The sequence below is a fragment of the Rhinopithecus roxellana genome, chromosome 4 (genome assembly GCF_007565055.1).
Source record: "Rhinopithecus roxellana isolate Shanxi Qingling chromosome 4, ASM756505v1, whole genome shotgun sequence".
NCBI classification, from domain to species: domain Eukaryota; kingdom Metazoa; phylum Chordata; class Mammalia; order Primates; family Cercopithecidae; genus Rhinopithecus; species Rhinopithecus roxellana.
Window position 1 is genome coordinate 120273588 of NC_044552.1, and position 25233 is coordinate 120298820.

Sequence of the window (25233 nt, forward strand, 5' to 3'; positions counted from 1 at the left end):
AGGAAAACACTTTGACAACGATTGCTTTAGTCTTATCTTCTGTGACTAGGTCCTAGCCTTCATTTTATCAATGAGTTAATTGGGGTCCAAGATGCTAAATGACACCAATGACTCTGATGAAAATTCAGAGTTCCCAACTCCCAGCTCGGTGTGTTTTCTGACTGAATCTTCTACCTTCTGTAATAACACTGTGCATTTGTTTTCTCACCTCAAGACATCCATTTTTTTTCAACTTTTTTCATACTGTGACCATAGTCTGCAACAATGGATTCCCCACATAATCCATATTATCCACATGTTTGCTTTAGATATTCTTTGTTTTGGACCCATAAGGGTTTCATAAAAGCAAACTTTGTATTAATAGAATCTATAACTAATTTGAGACATAATCAATATTCAAATTGAATTTGAGTTTCATATCTTCTTAAACATCTGTTGCCCATGCAAGAACAAAACAGCAAACAGAAGCAAGAAAATAGAGAGAAACCAGAAAGCCATCAAGTGGGCAGTTAACTCCTGAAAAAGCAACATAAACCACTATAATTAAACCAATTCTCTAGAATGAATTTGATTGATATGTCTTCACATATTGCATCAACTGAGTTAATATTTCCCTGAAAATAGTTTTCCATTCATTTGATAACATATATTTTTTCTTTTTTTGAGACAGAGTTTTGCTCTTGTTGCCCAGCCTGGAGTGCAATGGTGCCATCTCAGCTCACTGCAACCTCCGCCTCCCGGGTTCAAGCTATTCTCCTGCCTCAGTCTCCTGAGTAGCTGGGATAACAGGCATGCACCACGCCTGGCTAATTTTTGTATTTTTAGTAGAGACACGGTTTCTCCATGTTGGTCAGGCTGGTCTTGAACTCCCGACCTCAGGTGTTCCACCTGCCTTGGCCTCCCAAAGTGCTGGGATTACAGGCGTGAGCCACCGTGTCCAGCCCTGATAACATAAATTTTTATTGAGGACCTGTTGGTAGCAGGCACTATGAAGGGCAAGCTATATAGTGACGGATAAAATAGATACTGTCCTGCCCTTATTATCTCATTTTCTAGTACGTTTAGTCAACCATTGGATCCACAAGTGTTTTTTTTTTTTTTTTTTTTTTTTTTTTTTTTTGAGACGGAGTCTCGCTCTGTCGCCCAGGCTGGAGTGCAGTGGCCAGATCTCAGCTCACTGCAAGCTCTGCCACCTGGGTTCACGCCATTCTCCTGCCTCAGCCTCCCGAGTAGCTGGGACTACAGGCGCTCGCCACCTCGCCCAGCTAGTTTTTTTTGTATTTTTTAGTAGATATGGGGTTTCACCGTGTTAGGCAGGATGGTCTCGATCTCCTGACCTTGTGATCCGCCCGTCTCGGCCTCCCAAAGTGCTGGGATTACAGGCTTGAGCCACCGCGCCCGGCCGATCCGCAAGTGTTTTAGCAAGTTCCTTCTAATTGATATCTTTTAGGTTGTTTGTATTTTCAGTTGGTTTAATTACATAGAACTTAATTTTCAGAAGAGAAGGCAAATTAATGTGAAACACATATCTTTGTTAGAAGAAAATGAATTTTTGTATATTCCCAACATAAAAAACGAGACAGTAGACTACAGTGTAGAAACTGATTACATAAAAGTGAGATTATGTAAGGGTTACATTTCCTTAGTGATGGCAGATAACTAACAGATCGATTTTATTTTCAATTGACTGAGATTAAGTTTTCTTGCAACAAACTCACCAACTATTTATTGGGTAATAAACAGCCATCTGTTTGTCTTTTCTATAATAGAGATACAGGCCATGCAATAAACAAAATGTAGGGCCCTAAACAAAACAAAGCAACAGTGACAACAAAACTCTTATGCCACGATTTCCCTGAGGTGAGATTTTCCTAGTTATCAACTCATTCCTGAGTTTATAATCCTTTTTACCCACTTGATCAGAACACTTCCATTTCCTTTGAATGCTTCATCTTAACTGTACCTCTAAGGAAGAAGAACACATTTTGTATCTCCCTTCTTACCCTTCATTCAACACAAAAATAATATTATAGATTACTTTGGTCTTTATATTCTCTCTTCTATACCTACACAAATCATTTAAAGATTGATTATTATTAAAGAGCAGACTCTTAAAATGTAACATCTTAGAGTCAGAATGTGGAGAAATCTAGTTTCAAATTCTGTCTAATGTAAATATTTCCATTAGAACGTCTCTGAAAGAGGATTGTCTGCCCAAATGAGCTCAGTGCTAAAGAGCTTACTAATTTACAATTTTGAGGAGCTTTCTTTACTGGGAAGTTCTACCTTCTATTTTTCCACAATCTACCTCCTTCTATAACTTTCACTTATTCCACATGCTGGGACTACAGAGAAGTCAAATCCTTCTTCTTCAGGCAACTCTCCAAGTATCCACAAACAATATTTGTGGATTGTGCTCCCTCTTAGTTCTTTCTTAATGATAAAGAACTGTGGTTTCTTAAACTTCAATTATTTCTATGATATAGTTTCTAGAACATTGCCCAATTAATTATTTCCTCTAAATACAGTTCTGCTTTTCATTTTCTCACATGATATGCAGAGCTCAGACTGGACAAAAATTACAGGGCATGTTCTCCCTTGGGGCTCTGTGTAATTCACAAATGTGATAAGCATGTATTATGAACCGAATATTTTTGTCTCCCTTTGCCCCCACCTAAATTCATATGTTGAATTCCCAACCTCCCGTGTGTTGGTATTTGGAGATAGGTTCATTGGGAGGTGATTACATGTGTGTGTGTGTGTGTGTGTGTGTGTGTGTGTGTGTGTGTGTGTGTCTTTGTTATTTGCTTCCTGCTCAGCAAATAATAATAATCCTTTCTTCAGAAGAAAGAAGTGGGATTACTTCCTGCAACCAGGGACTCCTTCTTGTTGGTGCAATCATGAGCACGCTCTGCTCTCTGCTTCTGGGACAGATAGACATCTCCAGCAATAAGTGGGATCTATCTTATGTGACTTAACTCAAGTGCTGTTCTCAAGGGAAGAAGACTCAGGTCTGGTGGCCTCCATTTGAGATACCACAATCACAAATGGAATGAACACGAGCCTGGTGTTCGTGTTTAATTTTACAATAATTGTACAGGGAAACCCCCTAGTCAGCAAATCCAGGAGCCCTTCGTCTCCCAAGTCAGATACCTGGGAGCAGAGGCCACTCATACTCAACACAGAGTCCAGAGGGTTGGTGTCCCCAACTCCTATGAACTGGCATCACCTTATTCTTGCTGTCAACCCAGAGACATTCCCTGCGACTCTGAATAGCTTTCACCCGAGCTGAGAAGATGATCCCAAATCATTTAAAAAGTGCTAAATTCTGTTCTTTATTGTCTGCTCCTCAAGGCAGGTCATCTATTGCAGCAAGACCTGTCTCAAAGTTAAGGATCACTTTGTTATTTGGAAGGCAAATTGTAGTTACTTGTAAAGATAATTTATTTTGGATAAAGGTATTACTTTACAGATATGAGGTCTATACACACCCTCCTTTAATAACAGAAAGCTAGAAAGTTGACAGGAACAGAATAGCTCTCTCTTCGGAAAGGCTTCAAGGCTACCTGCGGGTGAAAAATGTACAAACAACAATCAGGTCTCCCCTTCTCACTTCTTCTGCTCTCCAAGTCTGAACCTAAGATGGCACTGGTCACACAATGGGAATATTTTAGTCTCTTCTCAAAACTTTGTGATCCATTTTCTCAGATTCTTGGTCTGTGATAGATCAAAGCTTTGGGAAGACAAAAATGGACTATCCTAATCAGAACTCGTTTCCTTCATAAAACTCCTTTCTGACAGAAAACTTCTTGAAGAAAGTAACACTAATATGGGTTCATCCTCTACAGGAGATTCAGAAAACGTATGAAGAATTGTGACTGCTTCCTTATCTTTTCTCACACCTGCGTTTTTCAGACTTGGCAGATAGAGCTGTCCAGGACAGATTTAGTATCAAAATGTGAACGGAATACCTGTGTCATCTTGCTGGGATCCATCGAGCTAGGATGTCCACACTGAAAACATAACCGCATTTTAACTTCCTAACCACTATTTTGTTCCAGTTCTGTAGATTCTCAAAGCTAGATTGAGTCTCCTTAGAATGCAGTTTTTAAAAGTCTTGCTTAACTGCATGGCCACTACACTTTCTTAAATGTTTTCCCTTAAATAAACAATATTAGTAGTTCCTTTAAAGGCTGCCATTTTGCAATGTACAGAAAGAGCATTTTTGCTTGTTTAGACATTTTCACATAATCCACTCAGAGGAGAGGGCTAAAACAAAATGTCATCACTTCAGTTACTGAAATTACTCTCGTTTCAAAGATGTTTTGGTAAACAAGTCAAAGCGCCTCACGCTCACCATCAACGAGTTTTACCCACATATACTCAAAAATAGGCAAGTTTTGTGTTCTTTGCAGATTCAGTAATGTGATAGTTCCAGGGAATACAAGCAGACACTGAACAGAACTCTGATTCCAGGGTCTCTAGTGAGCAATATGGGTGCCTTCTATAAAACACGGGCTGAACCTTTGCTAGAGGAGTAACTGCATTATAATTGGCTCCCACGGGTTTTATTAGCAGTGGGACGGGAGCAGAGTGGAGAGCACCGCCTGGTGCCTGAGCAACCAGCCTCACAAACACCTTGCTGTAGGGATCTGGAGAAGAAAACATGTTGTCAAGGGCTCAGTGGCCCTGTATATGGCCACCCTGGTTGGGATTATCAAAGCGCATGCTTCTGTAAGCTCTGTACTTGGTAGTACATCGAAGAAAGTTCCAGATGCTCTGAATTTGAAATGCTTGGAATTAAGCCAGGCTTGAACTAGCTGAACAGTAACTTGCTCTGTTTTTCCTACATTCCAAATCCTTCTAAAGGATATAAATGCTTTTGGGTATGCCAAACTATGAATATCTGTCACCTTTTGTGTACATGCCAGAAATGTGGCTAGATGACTGAAAGTTGTTCACAGTATAGGATTTGGATGCAGCAGCTTTGTCAAAGTGGAGTCTATGTCCAAAGAAGTTGTTCCCTTTGCAGATGAGAAAAATAATGCTTGGACTTATCTGTTTGCTCCTCCTCAGCCTCCTCTTCACACTCATTTTCATTATTCTACCCATGTAGAAAAAGTGATGGAAAACTTTGGACCTCCAAAGTAACAACATTTCTAAAATAGTCCTGAAACCTCTAGTTACCTTGTCCTATCCAGCCTCAAAAAGCTGCATCCCAGAGGCCTGTGGAGCTCCCAAGAGCTCTGCTAAGCTCAGCTCTGAGGGCAGATGGCACTACAGGACAGTCATAGATGAATAAAGAAACAGCTATTTGGAGGGTTTTTTTCCCCCAGTGGTATTTGCCCCTGAATTTTTGGAAAACAGCAGCATGACAGTCCTTTTCTTATGAGAATAGTCACAAAGAGAGAAATGTAAACATAAAATGTAAAGTCTGCTGCTCAGACTGGGTCAGCCTGGTTGCAAAAGAGCAAGTGAAAAGAAGACTTTAACTTCATTCCATTACTTCTGAGGGTATGACAACAGTTCTAGAAAGTTCTTCACAGTTCTTCCCATTCTCTCTCCCATGTAGCCTTTGCTTGTGTTTGTTTCTGTGTTTCTGTTCTCTTTTCCTTAGGGCTGGTGAAGATTGAGTAGAGCTGGGCTGGTGGGATCAGAAAAGTATAGCAACAGCTCTAAGCTCTGAGCTCTCCCTGTGTGCAGACTCTGTATACACGTCTCCCACCTGATCTCAGTGTACCTCACAGCAAACATTTCTATTTTGCAGGTGATGAACCCAAACAACAGAAGTAAGGAAGTTTTATCATCACAATTCAGTTCATGTGTGATTCCAGGATCCAGGTTTACCACCACTACAGTAATAAATTGTCTTTATTCTTCTCATTTTTCTCATATTAAACCCCAGTCTAAGTCTTATTTTCTAAACAAAATTATGTATTTTGCCTGGAATAGACCTGGATTGGGTGTGTGGGAGAGCCATCATGTGCCACGTGAGACATTGCTAGCCATCATCCAGGTGACTCCTTTAACTGGCGAATTAATATGCACATTTGGCAAGCAATTTCTATAACTAGAGGAATTAACTACTCAAATTGAAAATGTCTATCTCTCTGAGATTAGATGGAAATACTTTGAAAAATTATTAGTAGAATTATGAGCTGGCAAATTCTAGGTTAGCATTAGCCTGGATGCATGCTATTGCCTGAATGACACTAGCTTAAACAAACAAACAAACAAACAATAGGGAGACTACGATTTACTTTCAGGTCTTCTGATGAGTAACTTTGATGTCTTAGGCAGAGACTCCAAAATGCGTCACTCCTAACCTCAAGCTGACTGTTTTATCAACAGCCCTGGCTGATGAAAAATCTTCCTGCAACTGTTGTATTCTTATTCAAAGCATTCCTCTTTCCCCATTCCAGCTGGTCTAATAGGTGGATGAAAGAATTGCCAGATACACACTGCAGGAGCATCTGGTCCTGAAGAAAGATGGACCGCATTTATTTGCTTCATTTTTATTCCTTCAGAATTTGCAGTAAATTGAGGAAGTCTATTTTGTAAGAAGTTACTAATGATGGGAGTACATGCTCCCGGCTTGGCGTGCAAACACACACATATGAGAAATGAAGAAACCTGAGTAAACACAGGGCCTTGCTGGAAGCAGCTATCATCTTCCAAGACTTTTGTGCCCTGGGTGCAAGAGGCAACAAAATCTTATAGCATTTTCAAATGGATTCTGGGTGTTTATACAGAAGATCAATACATTTTAGTCTTTAGAAATCAATGAATCCTTCTTACATAGACTACAGAGAATCACTTTCTTGGGAAGGCTTAGAGAAATGCCTACAGCATATTGGGGGAGTATTTTCATTAAAATGCTCACAAAGAGACAAAAAGACAGTTCCTATTTAGGAAACTTTAGTGCTATGACCAGCTTATTTCAAGTGGATTAAAAAAAAACATTTATAGGCTTTAAGACAAATGTAATAATTGTGACACTTCTTATGCTCTGCACAACACTAAGGATTCAGTTACCCGATACTGCCCATCTGTACTCCTCTGTTCACTGAATGTTTATCTAATGTAGGTAGTTTTCTTTATGAAAATACTCAAGTGATATTACACACAACAAAATGTAATTTTGAATGTAGATGATGAATTTCACATATATTACCTGGATGATTTTAGTTAGGACATGGACAGGTCTCTTTGTTCACCGCCCTTGGTTCTGAAGTCAGTTCAGCCCATGGTAGGGGTGAACTCAGCCCACTTCTGAGTCAACAATGAGTCAGTTAGTATGGCAACCAGTATCCATGGTGTCTCCAGACCCCAAAGCACAATTGGGTAGCACTGTGTCTATCTTAAATTTTTTGTCTACCTACCACAATGATTGAAATTCCCCCATTAGAGATTCATTTCTTTAGCCATATAGCATTTTTATTTTTGTAAATAAAAAAGGAAATACATCAATATTTTATAAATATTTTTGATTAAATACTCATGGACTAGACTACCATTAATGGTGCTCATCAGATCACTTTTTTCCATGAAAACTAGATGAGGACAAAACAGAGACTGGGAGTTCTTCTGAGATTGGTGGTTAGAAGAGTCTAAGGGAGAAGTCTTTAGAGGACATGAGGGTCTACTCAGAGAAGACAAGCACATTTGAAGAAACCCCACTCTGTGACAAGGTGTGATGAGTATCCAGGAGCCAGAAGAATGGCATAAAAAGGCCACATATTGCATTTGGCACAGAAAAAAAAAATGGCTTCATCATGTGTGGGAATTGCCCCAAGCCATCTTCTAGAACTTTGCTACATATGATTCACAGACCTGCAGCAGTAGTATCAACTGGGGGCTTATTAACAATGTAGAATCTTGGGTTTCATCCCAGATTTCATCAGAGTTTATATTTAAAGCAGATGACCAGGTGATGCATGTGCATATCAAAGTTTGAGAAACACAGGTCACCAAGATTCCTCTGGGTCATGATGCAATACATAGACTGCCCTTCCTTAGCTGTTTCTGACTGAACAAGGGATATGTGCCAGATCCGAGCTGGGCCAGGCAGATTCTCTCCCTGTTTCGAAGTTGAGACAGAGAGAAGAAAGTAGGAGAAAGAGAGAGAGAGCTAACATGTGGACCTCAGAGTCAGAGAAAGCCTGTCTGGAGAGAGAAAAAAATGAAGCAGATGTTCAGAGAAGCAGAAACAGGCTCTCTCATTCTTGAGATTCCCTCCCAAGTCTCAGCAAGAGATTTACTAAACCTGAGTTCTACAAAGCAGTGAGCCCTTATAATACATCCTCTCCTTATGCTTAAGCCAGTTTGGCAATGTGCTTGATACATGAGACCAAGAGTTCTTAACAAACATGGGTAGCCAGAGTATGACATGGACCTAGAAAGTGGGGGCAGGCCAAGTATAGTCATGTGCTGTGTAAGACTGTCTGGGTCAATGACAAACCGCATGTATAATGATGGTCCCGTAGGATTATAATGGAGCTGAAAAGTTCCTCTCGTCTAGTGACTTCGTAGTCATTGTAACCATTGTAGCGCAGTGCATCACACTGTTTGTGATTATGCTGGTGTAAACAAACCTACTGTTCTGCCAGGCATATGAAAGTATAGCATGTACAATTTTGTACAGCACATGACCTTTGATAATGAGAATAAAGAACTATGTTATAAGAATGAAGAACTATGGTGTATGTATTTACCATATTATTCTTTATATTAGAGTACACTCCTACTTCTGAAAAAAAAGAGTTAATTGTAAAACATCCTCAGGTAGGTCCTTCAGGAGGTATCCAGAAGAAGGCATTGTTATAGCAGGAGATGGCAGCCCCGTGTGTGTTATTGCCTCTGAAGACCTTTCTGTGGGACAAAATGTGGAGGTGGAAGACAGTGATATTGATCATCTTGACCCTAGGCCTACCCAGGGTCAAGATGATCAATATCACTGTGTGCACTCGTGTCTTGGTTCTTAACACAAAAGTTTCAAAAGTTAAAAAAAATTAAAAATAGAAAAAAGCTTATAAAATAAGGGTATAAAAGATATTTTTTATACAGTTGTATGTTTGTGCTTTAAGCTAAGTGTTTTTATAAAGGAGTAAAAGAGTATTATAAGAGTAAAAAATTTATAAAAGAGTAAAAAGTTCATATAGTAAAAAAGTTATTGTAAGCTAAGGTTAATTTATTCTTGAAGAAAGAATTTTTTATCAAGTTAGTGTAGCCTAAGTGTACAGTGTTTATAAAGACTACAGAAGTGTACAGTAATGTCCTAGGCCTTCATATTCACTCACCACTCACTCTGTCACTCACTCACCCAGAGCAATTTCCAGCCCTGCAAGCTCCATTTATGGTAAGTGCCCTAGACAGGTGTAACTTTTTAAAATCTTTTGTATCATCTTTTTACTGTACCTTTTCTATGTTTAGATACACAAATTCTGTCTGTTGTATTATAATTGCCTACAGTATTCAATACAGTAACATGCTGGATAGGTTTGCAGCCTGGGAGCAATAGGCTAGACCACATAGCCTGGGTGTGTAGTAAGTTATGCCATCCAGGTTTGTGTAAGTGCACTCTTTCATGTTTATACTGTGATGAAATAGGCTAGTGATGCATTTTTCAGAATGTATCCCCACCATTAAGTGATGCATGACTGTACAGGTTTGCCTGCTTTAGCCCAGGTAGACATAAATTATAATATACTCATTATGTGTGAATGCTACCCAGACCTTCTTAACTCATGAATTACAGTATTGTTCTCAATCTGTTGGAGTTAGTAGGCTGGTGCAAAAGTAATTGCAATTTTGCCATTACTTTCATGGCAAAAACCGCAATTACTTTTGCGTCAACCTAATAGCTTTTATGCTAGGCCCATGCAATCTCACTTTAAGTCAGGGACACTTTGAAGATGGTCATCTGAATTAGCCAATTTTTTTATAATAACCCACCCCTTTTCTCTCATTTCTACCTTTCCTACCTCAGCCTCTTTACTGCTCCTGTTCTTGGCCTGAGCAGTTCTTAGGGATAATAAATTTGTCTCGGTCCCCACCTTGGCCCAGTGAGAGTGAGGTCTGTCAGGTTAAAAGATCCATCTCCTCCTTTGACAAGGGTATGGAAGCTACTCCACTCCTACTTTCTCTTTGGTGACTTGAGGGAGATCATAACCTTCAAGGTCAGCGTGTCTTGGAGGCAGTGTCCTTAATGCCAAGAGAAAGCAGACTGTTTGAGTAGTTTTCTGCTTTAGGCCTTGGAGTCTATTCAAGTTTCATGGGTGGAGCTGGGACCAAATCTGAATCCAAGTTGATGGCAAAATGATCCTGGCCCCTCATCAAATGTTTTCAATCCAATTTCTCTAGAGGTGAACCATATCTCCACCCATCCTCCAAGATCAGGGCTGGATCCCTAGATCTATGATTGTGTAGACATCATTAGTGCTCTGAGCCTCTCAGAAGCTCCTGTCCATCTGCTCCAGTGGTTGGCCATTACTGTTGTCTTAACCTGAAGCATGAGGATTCTGCCTCTTTGGACCAGATGATGTAGACTCTTGGCTTCTTGCTATAAAGGGCCAATCCTTCTGCCTGGCTGATCTCATCTCACTTCCTGCCTCCCTATGTTGACCAGGATACTGCTAGTCAGACAAACTGACTTCAAGCTCTCTCAGAATACACAGAATTCAGAGGAGAGATTTCTATTCCCCCATATCTGGACAAATGTATAGAAGTCCTACACTAGGAAAAGCCATCAATGCCCATTCTCTGCTGCCTGGATGTGGGGACCTCTAGATAATGAATGGGTAGAAAGTGTGTGGTTTTAGAACCTGAAATAGCCTACGTGAACCAGCACGAAGGCTAAACCAATAAAATGTCAAGGCTGACATTCCCAAAGTTATTATACTATTTGCAGATCAGACTACTTGTAAAGAATTTGACTGCCAAGGCAAATAATAATAATAATGAAAATAACTTTAAGCAAAGGGATATCACAGGGCCTCTGAGACATTTCTTGGCATTTGCTATTATTTAAAAGATGGCTTAAGCTGTCTTCTCCATTTTACTTTTTAAGTGCTCAAGATGTATTTTATAGAATCATTTAAAGAAAGGTATAACAAATGAATTCTAAAGACCTAAGGAAAAGAATGGAAAGCTGTCCTTCATCTTCTTTGAGGTTTGTTTTACTTACTCCTGCTCTGCCCTGTAAACAGGTGTACTATCACTGCAGCCCTTCCCCAGGGAGAGGTGTGGAACCAAGCAGCTCCCAGCAGCATCATTGGGGAAACAGTACAATTGACCCCTGAGGGCCTTTATGGGGTCTGAGAACCTATTGTGAGGACCAGAGGACCTTCGTCACTCTCTGTTCCTGGTCCAGGAAAGCAAAAGTTGAAATGTGAATACTGCTTGAGGAATACAGAGTAGTAAAAGTTCAGAAGGGATTCATTTGAAACATTTGATAAGAATTTTTCTAAGGGATTACATAGTTTCCTGCTTTCTAAGAGTTTGCCAAAATCATTTTTAACCAGTTTGTTTATCTGGGATCTAGTAAGTAGGCTGTTTTCAGGGTCCCACTCTACATAGGTTTCTGTGGTTTCTACTGCAGGTCTGGATACAGGAACGCCACCATTTCTGGGTTCCCTGAGGCTAGACTTTGCTTTTCTGTAAAGAATCACCTAGGAGTTCCCAAGGTTCCAAATCCTGCATTCTGTTGCATAGCATGGTTGGAGATATCCTCTCAGCTCACTGTAAGGTCTCACTGCTATGGGTGGGTCTAGTCCACATTCATTTACCAACTGTCCCAGTCCTGACTGTGGCACCAAATATGGCACCTAAGGTATCCCCATTGAGGGAGTGAGAATATAGCTTCTCTCCGTTTTTATAGCTGCCAAATATGTAATTTTTAGTCTTTAACCTCATTGAGAATCTACCCAAAATGTCTTAAGTTGTTTTAATTGGGAAGTTTTGCTGTTCTCTTAAGCCCAATACATTGAAAATAGAATCCTTTTCTTTACTTTCCTAACTTCCTTATTTCAGCCAGAGGCCCTGCAGTGCTCGACAAGGCTGTACTTCCTTGAAGAAATCCAAATATGCACACATTCTTTTCTGTGATGATCTTGAGTTACATACTGCTCTGTCCAAAGGTGGTAGGAAAAGGGCTGGATTTGGAAGCCCAAGATTTTCTTTGAAGGACCTGCTCCTCACTTTCCTCAAAGCTCATATCCTTCCTAGTGGAAGGGAGGTCTGCTTATGATATCCTTCTGGTTGTGAGAGGTCAGAGAGGAAAAGCTGCTGAGGCAAGCGGGGGAGAATATTTTGACACCTTCTTCCGCACAGAGAATCCCTAAAGTGTAAGTTGCAAAGTAGTGACCTGGTGAACTTTCTGCATTGCATTTAAAAGAAAGAAATCTGTATTAGTTGCCAACATTTATAAATCAGTATATTTTATACAGACATCTGAATTTCCAGATTTTCTTAAAAAAAAAAAAAAAAAAAAAAGACTGGAATTGGCCACATGGGGCCTGCATTCCCTCATTACATTGTGTGGCAGTAGCAGAGCAGCAGCTGCTACTCTAGTTGGGGGCACATACTCTCCAGGGGCCTCAGCGCCATCACTGTCTCTTGTATTGAACCCAGTTGGCTTCACTCATTCTTGTACCTCACGCTTTTGGCTCCTGGAAGCATTTGAATGTGTGGTCTCCAGAAGAAGCTCCAGAGAGGAATTTTGGAGATTTGCAACTTCACCCTTAGAAATCACCAGCGCCATCTTGGAAAGTATAAGCACTTGACATGCTGACAGAATTGAAGCGATTTTGAACCTTTGGATCAGAAAAGATGACACCAGGAGGACTCCAGATTTGCAAGATCATGATGATTGTATAACTGTAAAGATAGCTATAATATCTTGACTTAAAGTACGAGAGGTGTCTGTCACATTTTCTTGACTATGAGAATATACCTTCTGGGATGTAACTGCCTAGATATAGTCAGGCATGCTACCAAGAAATGATCGGCCTGAAAAAGAGAGTCAGAGAATTGCACATGCAACACTAACTACTTCCAACTACTTTCTGTTTGAGCCATTTGGAGAGAAATCATTTACTTTTTTTTCTTTCACCAGAAATTGCTACATGTAGTAAGACTTCAATCTTTGAATATAAATCATTAAAATTTTCCACTGTAATTGACTGATTATTTCTCAGGGTCAGTGTCTCAGGGAATATAACGCCCATATGGTGAAAATAAGAAAAGTCTAGTATTTTGTAGAGAGGATTGAATTTTATATATATACATATATATATATATATATATACACACACACACACACATTTATAAGATATGTATATATATATATATATGTATATAGACACACACAGAGATTTGGTTAATTGGAATGAGAGGATATTGATAGCACTTAAAATATTACAGGGTATTTTGAGATTTAACAAAATGATGTGTAGGAATCACATAACAGTGTCCAGTCAATGTTATCTATTGTTATAGATGATCAATTACTAGTTAGTGTATAACAGGTGGTTAGCCTTGCTCTAGGCATCTGAAAAGAACATCTTTTGAACACTGCATTACCAAGATGTTAGGAATGGTTTAGTCTTGTTCATTGATTCATGTCATTCTACAGTTTATAAAGTCTGAATATCAGCAGAGGAGCAGAGGACCCCTAGTACATGGAGACTGAATTGTCTTCCTGCTCTTATGAGTGGGGGCATGAATAGCAAGGCAACACATGCAGCTGATGGTGACTCAGTCTGGAAATTACTCTCCACTGGCCAACTAAAGTGTCACCATTCAAATGGGCATCTTCTAACAAAACATAATTTATTACAGAAAATAGAGGACAATGTGAAATAGATTAAAATAAACTCTAAAACATATACAAATGGCCAACAGGTAAATTTTTTTTTAAATGTTCAGTGTCACTAATTATTAGGAAATGCAAATCAAAACCACAATGAGTGATCACCTTATACCTGTCATTATGGCTTTTATGAGAAAAAAGACAACAAGTGTTGATGAGGATGTGGAGAAACTGGAACCCTTGCGCACTATTGATGGGAAGGCACAATGGTGAGCTGCTATGGAAAACATTATGCAGGTTGCTCAAAACATTAAAAATAGAACTATAATATTATCCTGCAACCGCATTACTAAGTATTTATTCAAAAGAACTGAAGTCAGGACCTTGAAGACATATTAGCACCTCTATGTTCATTGCGGCACTATTCAAATAGCCAAGATATGGAAACAACCTAAGATCCATCAACAGATGAATGGAAAAATAAAATATGGCAGATGCATACAATGGAATACTACTCTGCCTTAAAAAGGAAATTCTGTAATTTGTGACAATATGGATGAACCTGGAGGACATTATGGTAAGTGAAATAAGCCAGTCACAGAAAGACAAATACCATATGACTCCATTTATATGAGGTATCTAAACTAGTCAAATTCATAGAATCAAATAATAGAACACTGGTGGTTTCCATGGAGTATGGGGAGGGGAAAATCAGGCATCACTAATCAACTGGATTAAAGTTTCAGTTATGCAAGATGAATGAGCCTTAGATAACTGCTATAAAACATTGCACTGGCAGCCAATAATGCTGTATTATACACTCAAACATTTGTTAAAAGGGCAGATTTCCTGTGAAGTGGTCTTACCACAATGAAGTAAAATTAAAATGAAATATAATATGTTACAAAAATACAAAAAGAGACATATAAGCAAGCTCTCAAACATTGTGGGTGTGGAAGATTGTTTTTTAAAAAGTATTTCTAAATGGTTCTCTCCTCACACCCACTCCCATCCCACCTTAGTTGTGCTAAGAACATTGCAGCTGTCATCTGTCTGTCTTGGGTTTTCTTTTAGTCCATTATCAATGGTCAGAAAAACCTCTTGACTTATTTCCACGAGCTGCAAAATTTGATGCAACAGTAGCTAAGATGGTTCATTTCTGACCAACGGAATACTGATTTAGAGCAGACAGTGAACTTATTATTTTTAAAATAAAAGTTTCTGCAAAAAGTTACTTCCCATCTGAACAATTCTGAGAACGATAGTGTGATGTGTACAGCAGGAGGAGGGAGGTAGATTAGCGAATAAACATACTAACTTCAAAGGTTTCCATCTTGTTTTCATATAACCTAAATGAGATTAGATAACTTATGATTTATGCTACCACAATCTTCTGTTCCTTCCCACTTTAAATAAAAGTATGGTTATAATTAAAATCACATGAACTTGGATTTTTTAGCTTCTAAAAAATAAGATGGATGACTTGACAATTGCCAAAACAGACTTGAGCATTCTCGTAACATCAAAGCTCATGACCCATGAGTTGCATGTCTGGAGTGGACACATCCCTGTTTTTTTGGTGGTGGTGGTGATTGTTGTTTTTTTTAAAGACAGAGTTTCACTCTTTTTTTTTTTTTTTTTGAGACGGAGTCTCGCTCTGTCACCCAGGCTGGAGTGCAGTGGCACGATCTCGGATCACTGCAACCTCTGCTTCCCGGGTTCACACCATTCTCCTGCCTCAGTCTCCCAAGTAGCTGGGACTACAGGCACCCACAACCACACCTGGCTAATTTTTAAAATATTTTTAGTAGAGACGGGGTTTCACCGTGTCAGCCAGGATGGTCTTGATCTCCTGACCTCGTGATCCACCTGCCTCGGCCTTCCAAAGTGCTGGGATTACAGGTGTGAGCCACCGCACCTGGCCCGGAGTTTCTCTCTTGTTGCCAGGGCTGGAGTGTAATGGTACAATCTTGGCTCACCGCAACCTCCACCTCCCAGGTTCAAGTGATTCTCCTGCATCAGCCTACCAAGTAGCTGGGATTACAGGTGCACACCACCACACCCAGTTAATTTTGTATTTTCAGTAGAGATGGGGTAGCTCCATGTTGCTCAGGCTGGTCTTGAACTCCCGACCTCAGGTGATCTGCCTGCCTCTGCCTCCCAAAGTGCTGGGATTACAGGCATAAGCCACTGCACCCAGCACATCCCTGTTCACTATAGCGTTATGCACATTATTATTTATTATGGCTGGGACAATAACACCAGCCACAGTAACAACAACAAAACAACTGCCACAACTAAATTTACATAAGGTTTTATACTTTGTAAGGTACTTTCATGTGTATTTCTCTTTTATTTGGACTTCACAGAAGCCTGGTGGATAGGTGCCATGGGTAGTCTATTTCCAGTGAGGAAACTAAGGGTCAAAGAGTTTAAGGCACTTGCTGAACATCATGCAATGAGTAAGTGGCAGAGCTAGAACTCATACCAATGTCTTTTGAATTCTAGTCCAATGAATTTTTTATTTTAACACTCCAATTCAGTAATATCACTACTTTTTGGGTTCAAAATAAAATTTTTATTCTACACCATCTGTTCCTGTATCACAGCTTTCACACATGCTCACATGCTGCTCTCTCTTTCTGGAAAGCTCCTTCCCCTGATCATTAAAATTGACTCCTTCTCTAAGAGGGTCTGCCTAAAAGAGCAATCTCTCTTTTCCGCTACTATATTAGGATGCTAGGGCTGCTGTAACAAAGCACCACAAACTAAGTGGCTTAAACAACATAAATTTATTTTCTCACAGTTCTGGAGGCTAGAAGTCTAAGATCAAGGTATTGGTAGGGTGGGTTCCTTCTGAGGGCTAAGAGAGAAACATCTGTTCCAGGCCTTTCTCTTTGGCTTGTCAATGACTGCCTTCATGTTTGCATGAAGATGTGTATATGTGTGTCTGTGTATCCAAATTTCTCCTTTTTATAAGGACATCAGTCATATTGCATTAGGGTCCATTCTAATTATCTCACTTTAACTTGACTACGTCTGTAAAGACTGCTAGCTCTAGAAAAGATCACATTCTGAGGTACTGGGGATTAGGACTTCAGAACGGGAATCTTGGCAGGACACAACTCAATCCATACCCCCACTGCTCTGCTGCCATGCCATCCACTATCCCTTACCCCCCTCTTCCCATCTCAGCTGATGGCATCACCATTATTCAGTTGCTTAAGTGAAGGACGCACGCTTCCCTCTTTTCTTCTGTTTACTACATCCAATTCATTGGCAAATATATCAGCTCTACCTTCAAAATACTGCCTGGATCCAAATGTCTCGCTGCCGCACTACAGTCTCCCTAGGCCAAACCACTAATTTCTAGCTCTGACAAATGTCATAGTTCTTTCCCAGTGCCCATGTAGAATCTATTTTCCATACAAAAGCAAATGTGATCTCTTTAAAAAGATAAGTTATGCCACTCCTTGTTCAGAACACTGCACATGTAATAGAATGAAATTATGGATTAGGAACTGACTATTCACAATGTATTCTGGGGACCGACATTATCAGCATCAGTGGGAACTTGTTAGATAGACCTAATCTTAGGCCCCATTTCAGACTTCCTGAATGAAAATCAGCATTTTAGCAATATCCCCAGGTGATTTGCATGCATGTTAAAGTTTGAGAAGCCCTGGCCTAGAGGACCCCACATGATTTTGCCCCACTGGTGTCTTTGAACTCATCTCCTCCTACTGCTTCTTCTCTTGTTCATCCCATTCCACACTCTGGCCTTCCTCTTGTTCCACTCATTGCGCTTTCTGCCTGGAATGCCTTCTTAGACTAGCCTCTCTATGAAAGCTACCCGCCTGCCACCACCATGTCACTCTCTGTCCCCTTATCCTGTTTGCTTTTCTGCATAGTCTGTATCACTACCTGAAATGATTTAAGTATGTGTTTGCCTAACTTTATTTATCTCTACCAGTGAAGTGTAAGCTTTATGAGACCCAAGCGATTCTGTTTATTTTCATCACTGCTATTTCCACCCAGGTAAAGAAGAATGGCTGGCACATAGTAGATACTCAATAAATATTTACTGAAGCAATAAATTGCTGGATTTTTGATATGAGAAAGGTCACTTTTTTTGCACTGACTCAATCATTTATTTCTCTAGTAAAACACTCTTGTCAACTGTTGGCTATAGCATGGCGCTTCACTAATTCAACACCATCTTCATCATTTCCCCACCTGGGTTATTTTTCCTTTCCTTGTCATCTCATTTCTTTCTTTCATCTCTGAATAGCCATGGAGTCCTTTTCAATTATACAGTACATTAAAATGACTCAGACTCTGATGATAGTTTCTTTTGCTGTGCAGAAGCTCTTTAATTAGGTCCCATTTGTCAATTTTTGCTTTTGTTGGAATTGCTTTTGATGTTTTCATCATGAAATCTTCGCCTGTACCTATGTCCTGAATGGTATTGCCTAGATTCTCTTCTAGGGTTTTCACAGGTTTGGGATTTACATTTAAGTCTCTAACCCATCTTGAGTTAATTTTTGCACAAGGTGTAAGGAAGGGGTCTAGTTTCAGTTTTCTGTATATGGCTAATCAGTTTTTCCACCACAATTAATAAATAGGGAATCCTCTCCCCATTGCTTGTTTTTTTCAGGTTTATTGAAGATCAGATGGTTGTAGATGTGCGGTTAAAAAAACAATGGCTCAGAATGATCAACAGACAGTTCCGACTAAACTTTCCAAAGCCACATGAAATCATATATGCTTAATAATGATTTCATTGTATGGCAGGTACTGTCTGGAGCTTCTGAACTTGAAGTTCTTGAAATCAAAGCAAATTTTAAAGGTCCAACCTTACTGTAAAATTTTGTCAGTAAACTCAGCACAAATGATGGCAACATTTCAAGCTTTGTTTACAAGCTACTGACCTTATCTCTTGATCTACGAGCCCCTTTGCTCTCTAATGAGCCAAGGAAGACCCTGAAATATGATTTCATGCTAACAAGCTCTGATTCATTCCTCATTATAGAGAAGTTTCTTTTCAAAGCTATCCCTAGAAAAAATGCATATTTTAATATGTGAAATGTATATTACAAAGCTATTTTATTACTTTTTAAATTTTTATTTATTTTAAGTTCCAGGATACAGGTGCAGGTTGTGCAGGTTTGTTACATAGGTAAACGTGTGCCATGGTGGTTTGCTACACCTATCAACCCATCATTTAGGTATTAAGCCCAGCATAAATTAGCTGTTTATCCTGATTATCTCCCTTTCACCCAACTCCCCCACTCCACATCCTCCACCACAGGCCCCAATGTGTGTTATTCCCCTCGATGTGTCCGTGTATTCTCATTGTTCAGGTGCCATTTATAAGTGAGAACATTTGGTGTTTGGTTTTCTGTTCCTGTGTTAGTTTGCTAGGTATAATGACTTCCAGCTCCATCCACGTCCCTGCAGAGGACATGATCTCATTCCTTTTTATGGCTGCACAGTATTACATGGTGTATATGTACCACATTTTCTTTATCCAGTCTATCATTGATTGGCATTTGGGTTGATTTCATCTTTGCTATTATGAATGGTGCTACAATGAATATATGTGTGCATGTATTTTAATAATAGAATGATTTATATTCTTTTGGTTATATACCCAGTAATGGGATTGCTGGGTCAAATATGGTATTTCTAGGTGTAGGTCTTTGAGGAATCACCACACTGTCTTCCTCAATGGCTGAACTAATTTACATTCCCACCAACAGTGTAAATACATTCCTATTTCTCCACAGCCTCACCAGCATCTGTTGTTTCCTGACTTTTTAATAATCACTGTTCTGACTGGTGTGAGATGGTAGCTCATTATGGTTTTGATTTGCATTACTATAATGACCAGTGATTTTGAGCTTTTTTTCTTACGTTTGTTGGCTGCATAAATGTCTTCTTTTGAGAAGTGTCTGTTCATGTCATTTGCCCACTTTCTTAATTTTTTTTTCTTGTAAATTTGTTTCAGTTCCTTGTAGATTCTGAATGTTAGAACTTTGTTAGATGGATAGATTGCAAAAATTTTCTCTCGTTCTGTAGGTTGTCTGTTCACTCTGATGATAGTTTTTTTTGTTTGTTTGTTTGTTTGTTTTTTGCTGTGGAGAAGCTTTTTCATTTAATTAGGTCACGTTCGTTAATTTTTGCTTCTGTTGCAATTTCTTTTGACATTTTCATCATGAAATCTTTGCCCGTGCCTATGTCCTGAATGTTATTGTCTAGATTTTCTTCTAAGGTTTTTATTGTTTTGGGTTTTACATCTAAGTCTTTAATCTATCTTGAGTTAATTTTTGCATAAGGTATAAGGAAGGGGTTCAGTTTGAATTTTCTGCATGTGGCTAGCCAGTTCTCCCAACAAACCTATCTTAACTTGAGATGCTTGCGTCATTTGTTTCAATATGAATTTAAATCTGTTTCAGTGTTGCCAAAAAGCAAGCCTTTCTTCAAAAGCCACAGTACTCTTGCCAAGGCTTCCAAAGAGATGAAGAGAATGCTTCTATAGGAGTCATTGACTTTCTCTGTTCTCAGCTACCTTGGCTTGGGGATTCACAGTCTTGGTCGGCCTTCAGGTCCTGCCCAAGTGGCACTGGTCCCTTGTAGATATCTATTATGTGCTCTTGCCCATTATCTCTTTAGTCTTCTCCTTATACCAGTATTCATTCAGCTATGAGCTTTCCTACAGCGTCAGCATATATTTTAGAGAGAGCAGAAAAGCCAAACCATTTCGTATCCTACAAAATTAAGCATCTCTCATTCTTACAAAGGACAATTATGGACATAGACTCTAAAGAATTCATCAGGAAATTGACTCCAGGAATATTTGATTGGCAAGTCTGCTCTTGGTGCGTAAGAGCAGATAGGTTGTTGTGCCTGATCCAAGGCCACAGATTTCAGGGCTGTCTCCTTCATAGCAATAGCTTAGCATTTTGAAAGCTGAAGTTCTGGTGCTAGCAATTCTATTCAGTTAGTCATTTTTCACTAAAGACACACTAAAGAAAAATTTGGTTCACTCAACTACTATGATTTCTTGATAGAAAGTGACCATATCCTTTACGTGCCTGATATTGGCATAGAGAGTTGGTTTTTTTCCTGTGTCCTTTATTCATATTACATCATTTCATTCAAACTCATAAGCAATGCAGTTAAAGTTGGGGTTACATAGCAGGTTGTTGGATATGTTTGAAGGATGGGGAATTTGAGACAGAGAGAGATTATGATGTACAATCTGGGAAAGGAGCCAGGACATAAAACCAGGTCTCTAGACTGTCAATTGAATCTACCCATTATAGACTTTTCTGGGCCTATCAATGCTTTGACCAGGATGAGCATGAAACAACTCATAGGGGAGGCCCAGGTCCCAGGCTGATGTGTGTGCCTGAATATCTATGAGTTTTTTTTTTTTTTTTTTTTTTTTAAAAACAATGGCACTGCAGGGAAAGGGCCAGTCCTGTTTCATTCTCTTGCAGAGCAGAGGGGGCTGACTGTATAATGCTAGAAAACAGAACATGGGAGATGGGGCCACACTCATTTCTTCCCATCTTTACTACCAAGCATAGTTCTAGGATTACAGTAGATGCTCAATAACTGTTGGCCAAACTGAATGGACAATTATATATTGTGTTTTGGGTCTCCTTTTCACTGAGTTACCTTGTAAATTCTGTATAGATGTGCCTTTCTTTAAAAATTCTCACAAATTTTTCCTTGGAGGTAAAATTAAGGGGGATGGGAGTAGAGAAATGCTGGTATTCTCACTTTCTGACTGAATAAATCAGAGAGGGTATTTGGGTCAGTCCATGGTTCTCAGACAAAATGGGCACCAGAGAGGCCAAAGCCTGATATCTGTGATGAACCAATCTCTCACACCCAGGGCTGCCACATCGCAACTTTAGGGAGTGCAACTCATTCTAGCCTAGGTCAATGGCACCACTAGTGTTGTCAGTGGACAACTTTCCAAGAATGCAGAGTCCCTGTTCTGTCATAACAAGACTCTGGGGCCTGCTTACCTCTGCTAGCATTTGTAAACACCTACCTTAAAGATCATGGAAAAAGGAGAGGCTTCCCTTTCCTTTGTTTTTTAGTAAAACCGGTTTCCTGAGTAAGCTAGTAACTATGATACCAAGCTACTCTTTAATAAAGGTAGAGAGTCAAAGAGAGAAAAACAGAAGCGGAGGTAGCCCCCTTCATTAAAACTAGAAAAAAGCCACTCTACAGATAAATCAAGTATAGAAAGAATTCCCCAAAGAGGAGAGTTTTCTAAGGACGAAGTTGGCAATCACCTTTCCTTTCTAAGTCCTAACTCCTTTAAAGTGATATGTCCTCTAGTTGAACTTTCTATGTTAGATGAACTTTACTTACCATATTACTTATCTGGAGCATATATAACATATGGCTTTAAATCTTTTTATTGTTATTACCCTAAACATATCCTTTCAGTGCTTGTTTAAAGACAATGGTAATATACTGCAGGCACATTTTCCTTATTTTGTTCATCTTCAAAATCAACCAAAGATACCCAGTAATTTAAAAAGGAAGTTAGATCCCGTGACACCAGTGTTCAAAAATTTCCTCTGGCTCCTCATCTCATGAAGAATAAATCTGCAGTCCTCACGAGGACTCCTCAGTTCTGCCTCCCATGACCTCTTCTCTCCTAATCCTCATTCCTTGGTGATATGGTTTGGCTGTGTCTTCACTCAAATCTCATCTTGAACTGTAGCTCCCACAATTCCTGTGTGTCATGGGAGGGAACCACTGGGAGGTAACTGAATCATGAGGGCAGGTCTTTCCCATGCTGTTCTCATGATAGTGAATAAGTCTCATGAGGTCTGACGGTTTTATAAAGGGGAGTTTCCCTGAACAAGTTCTCTCTTGCCTGCCACCATGTAAGACATGCCTTTTGTCTTCTGCCATGATTGTGAGGCCTCCCCAGCCATGTGGAACTGTGAGCCCATTAAACCTCTTTTTCTTTATAAATTACCCAATCTTGGGTATGTCTTTATCAGCAGCTTGAGAACAGATTAATACACTCAGCTTTAGCCACACTCGTTCCTTTCTGTTTCTTGGGTTCTCCAGGCTCACTCCTGCTCCAGGGCTTTGGTAGGTGCTGCGCCTTCTACCGAGGACACTTGCTACAGATCCTGCTACTCCTGAGCAAGCAGATCCTTGCTCACCTTCTCAAATCTGCACCCTCACCTCCGCCTCTACCACTGTTACTCCATTCCTCACAGATACTTCTGCTTTATTTTATAGTCCATCACCTTCTAAAACAATGCAATATCTAATTTATTTATTTGCTTATTTATTTATTTTTGAGATGGAGTTTCACTCTTTTTGCTCAGGCTGGAGTGCAATGGCAAAATCTCTGTTCACTGCAACCTCCACTTTCTCCCACGTTCAAGTGATTCCCCTGCCTCAGCCTCTCAAGTAGCTGGGATTATAGGCACATGCCACCATACCCAGCTAATTTTGCATTTTTAGTAGAGATGGGGTTTCACCATGTTGGCCAGGTTGGTCTCAAACTCCTGACCTCAGGTGATCCACGTACCTCAGGCTCTCAAAGTGCTGGGATTACAGGCGTGAGCCACTGCACCCAGCCTGCAATATCTAATTTAGTTTTTTATACTGTTTACTGTCCATTTACTGCATCCCCCACATCCTACCAGAATCTAAGCTCCTGGGACATAAGTTTTGTCTGTTGTATTCACTGCTGTTTTTCTGGTGCCTAGAAGAGTGCACCTATTTGGTTGGAACTCAATACCTACTTTTATTGTACAAATCCATCATTATCAGATCATATAGTGATAGAATATTATATAAGCTCTAGATTATCCAGGCTCAGAGTATAAGCAAAATATTATACAAATCAACTTTTTCGTTATCATTAATTTATAATTGTACATTAGAAATCCTAGTATATGACTGTTACTTGACACTGCTCTTCGGAGTCACAATGATTATGGGTGCAATAAAGACACTACATACTTTTGGGAAGCCACTGAGTTTCCTTCCAGTATGATGGTTTACTTTAAAAATGAACCCAAGGGCCAGGCACGGTGGCTTATGCCTCTAATCCCAGCACTTTAGGAGGCTGAGGTGGGCAGATCACCTGAGGTCAGGAGTTCAAGACCAGCCTGGCCAATATGGTGAAACCTTGTCTCTACTAAAAATACAAAAATTAGCCAGGCATGGTGGCATGCACCTGTAGTCCCAGTTACTCAGGAGGCTGAGGTGGGATACTCACTTGAACCCTGGCGGCGGAGGTTGCAGTGAGCCGAGATTGCACCACTGACTCCAGCTTGGGTGACAGAGCAAGATCCCATCTCAAAAAAAAAAAAAAAAAAAAAAAAGACCCAGAAAAAGCTTTTTGTTTTAAAAACAAGTGCTCACAACACATTTTAATTTTCCAGTGAGAGAACAATGAACTAGATGATAGAGCCTGAACAAAGACTCTCCTGTCTCTTGGTCCTCAGGAAAGTTCTACAACAGGTTGCTGTCCCTGAACAACCTTACAGGGCCTCTTTAGAGCTCACTGGACCTCAGCTGCACACTGCTCTCAGCTTTTTCCCCCATTTCTTTTTATCCCCTTTTAGAGAAAAAACAGAAGCAGAGGTAACCCACTTCATTAAAAATAGAAAAAAGCCACTCTAAAGACAAATCAAGTACAAAAAGAATTCCCCGAGGAGGGAAGTGTTCTAAGGATGAGATTGCCAATCATTTCCTTTCTATGTTTTTTTTCTTTAAAGTTACGAACAGGTTACTTCTTTTTCATGTTTATTTTTTTCTATTATGAAAGTAATACATGTTGATGGTAGAAAAGCTGTAAAATGCAGGAAAAAATATGACGAATCAAACCAAATTAAATTTTTTCCTACCACTTAAGGTTCTATACACACATGCACATATAAATAATCATTCATCTTTGGAAAATCACACTGTATTTGTAGTTCTTTATAGAGTTTTCTATCAGCAGGATCTTCATATATTTGAGGCAGACTTTAGGACGCTCAGAGTTATGTAGCATTTCTGTCTGTTTTTTCTCTGAACAGTGAAAGTAAACTAATTGGTTGCACAAATTAACTGTACCTTTATTCCCTCAGACAAAACTGTGCTTTTTGGGTCCAATTTGAGAAGAAAGGAAGAAAATAGAGATCTTGAACTTGGAAATGTGCAATCGCCTTTTGTTTGTTTCTTAGCTTAATGAAAACTGCAAATTCTCCTGGCATAATTGAAACACGTATTGACAACACCTTGAGGGTGTCTCTGAGGCAGAGGCAGGCTGTGTCTCTGTGTGTGTATGTGCACATGCATGTGTGTGCACTAGTGCATCTGTGTTACATGTTTCAATTTTGAGAACCTCAGAAAGTTCCAGTGTTTTATTCCATATTATT

At 39.6% G+C, this 25233-nt stretch overlaps 1 protein-coding gene across 2 annotated transcripts in view; it reads right to left on the reverse strand.

Annotated features, from left to right (window-relative positions):
• The window catches only part of PDE7B (phosphodiesterase 7B), a 344257-nt gene that overhangs the window by 203689 nt on the left and 115335 nt on the right, over nucleotides 1–25233 (reverse strand). The gene's annotated exons all lie outside the window — the stretch shown is intronic.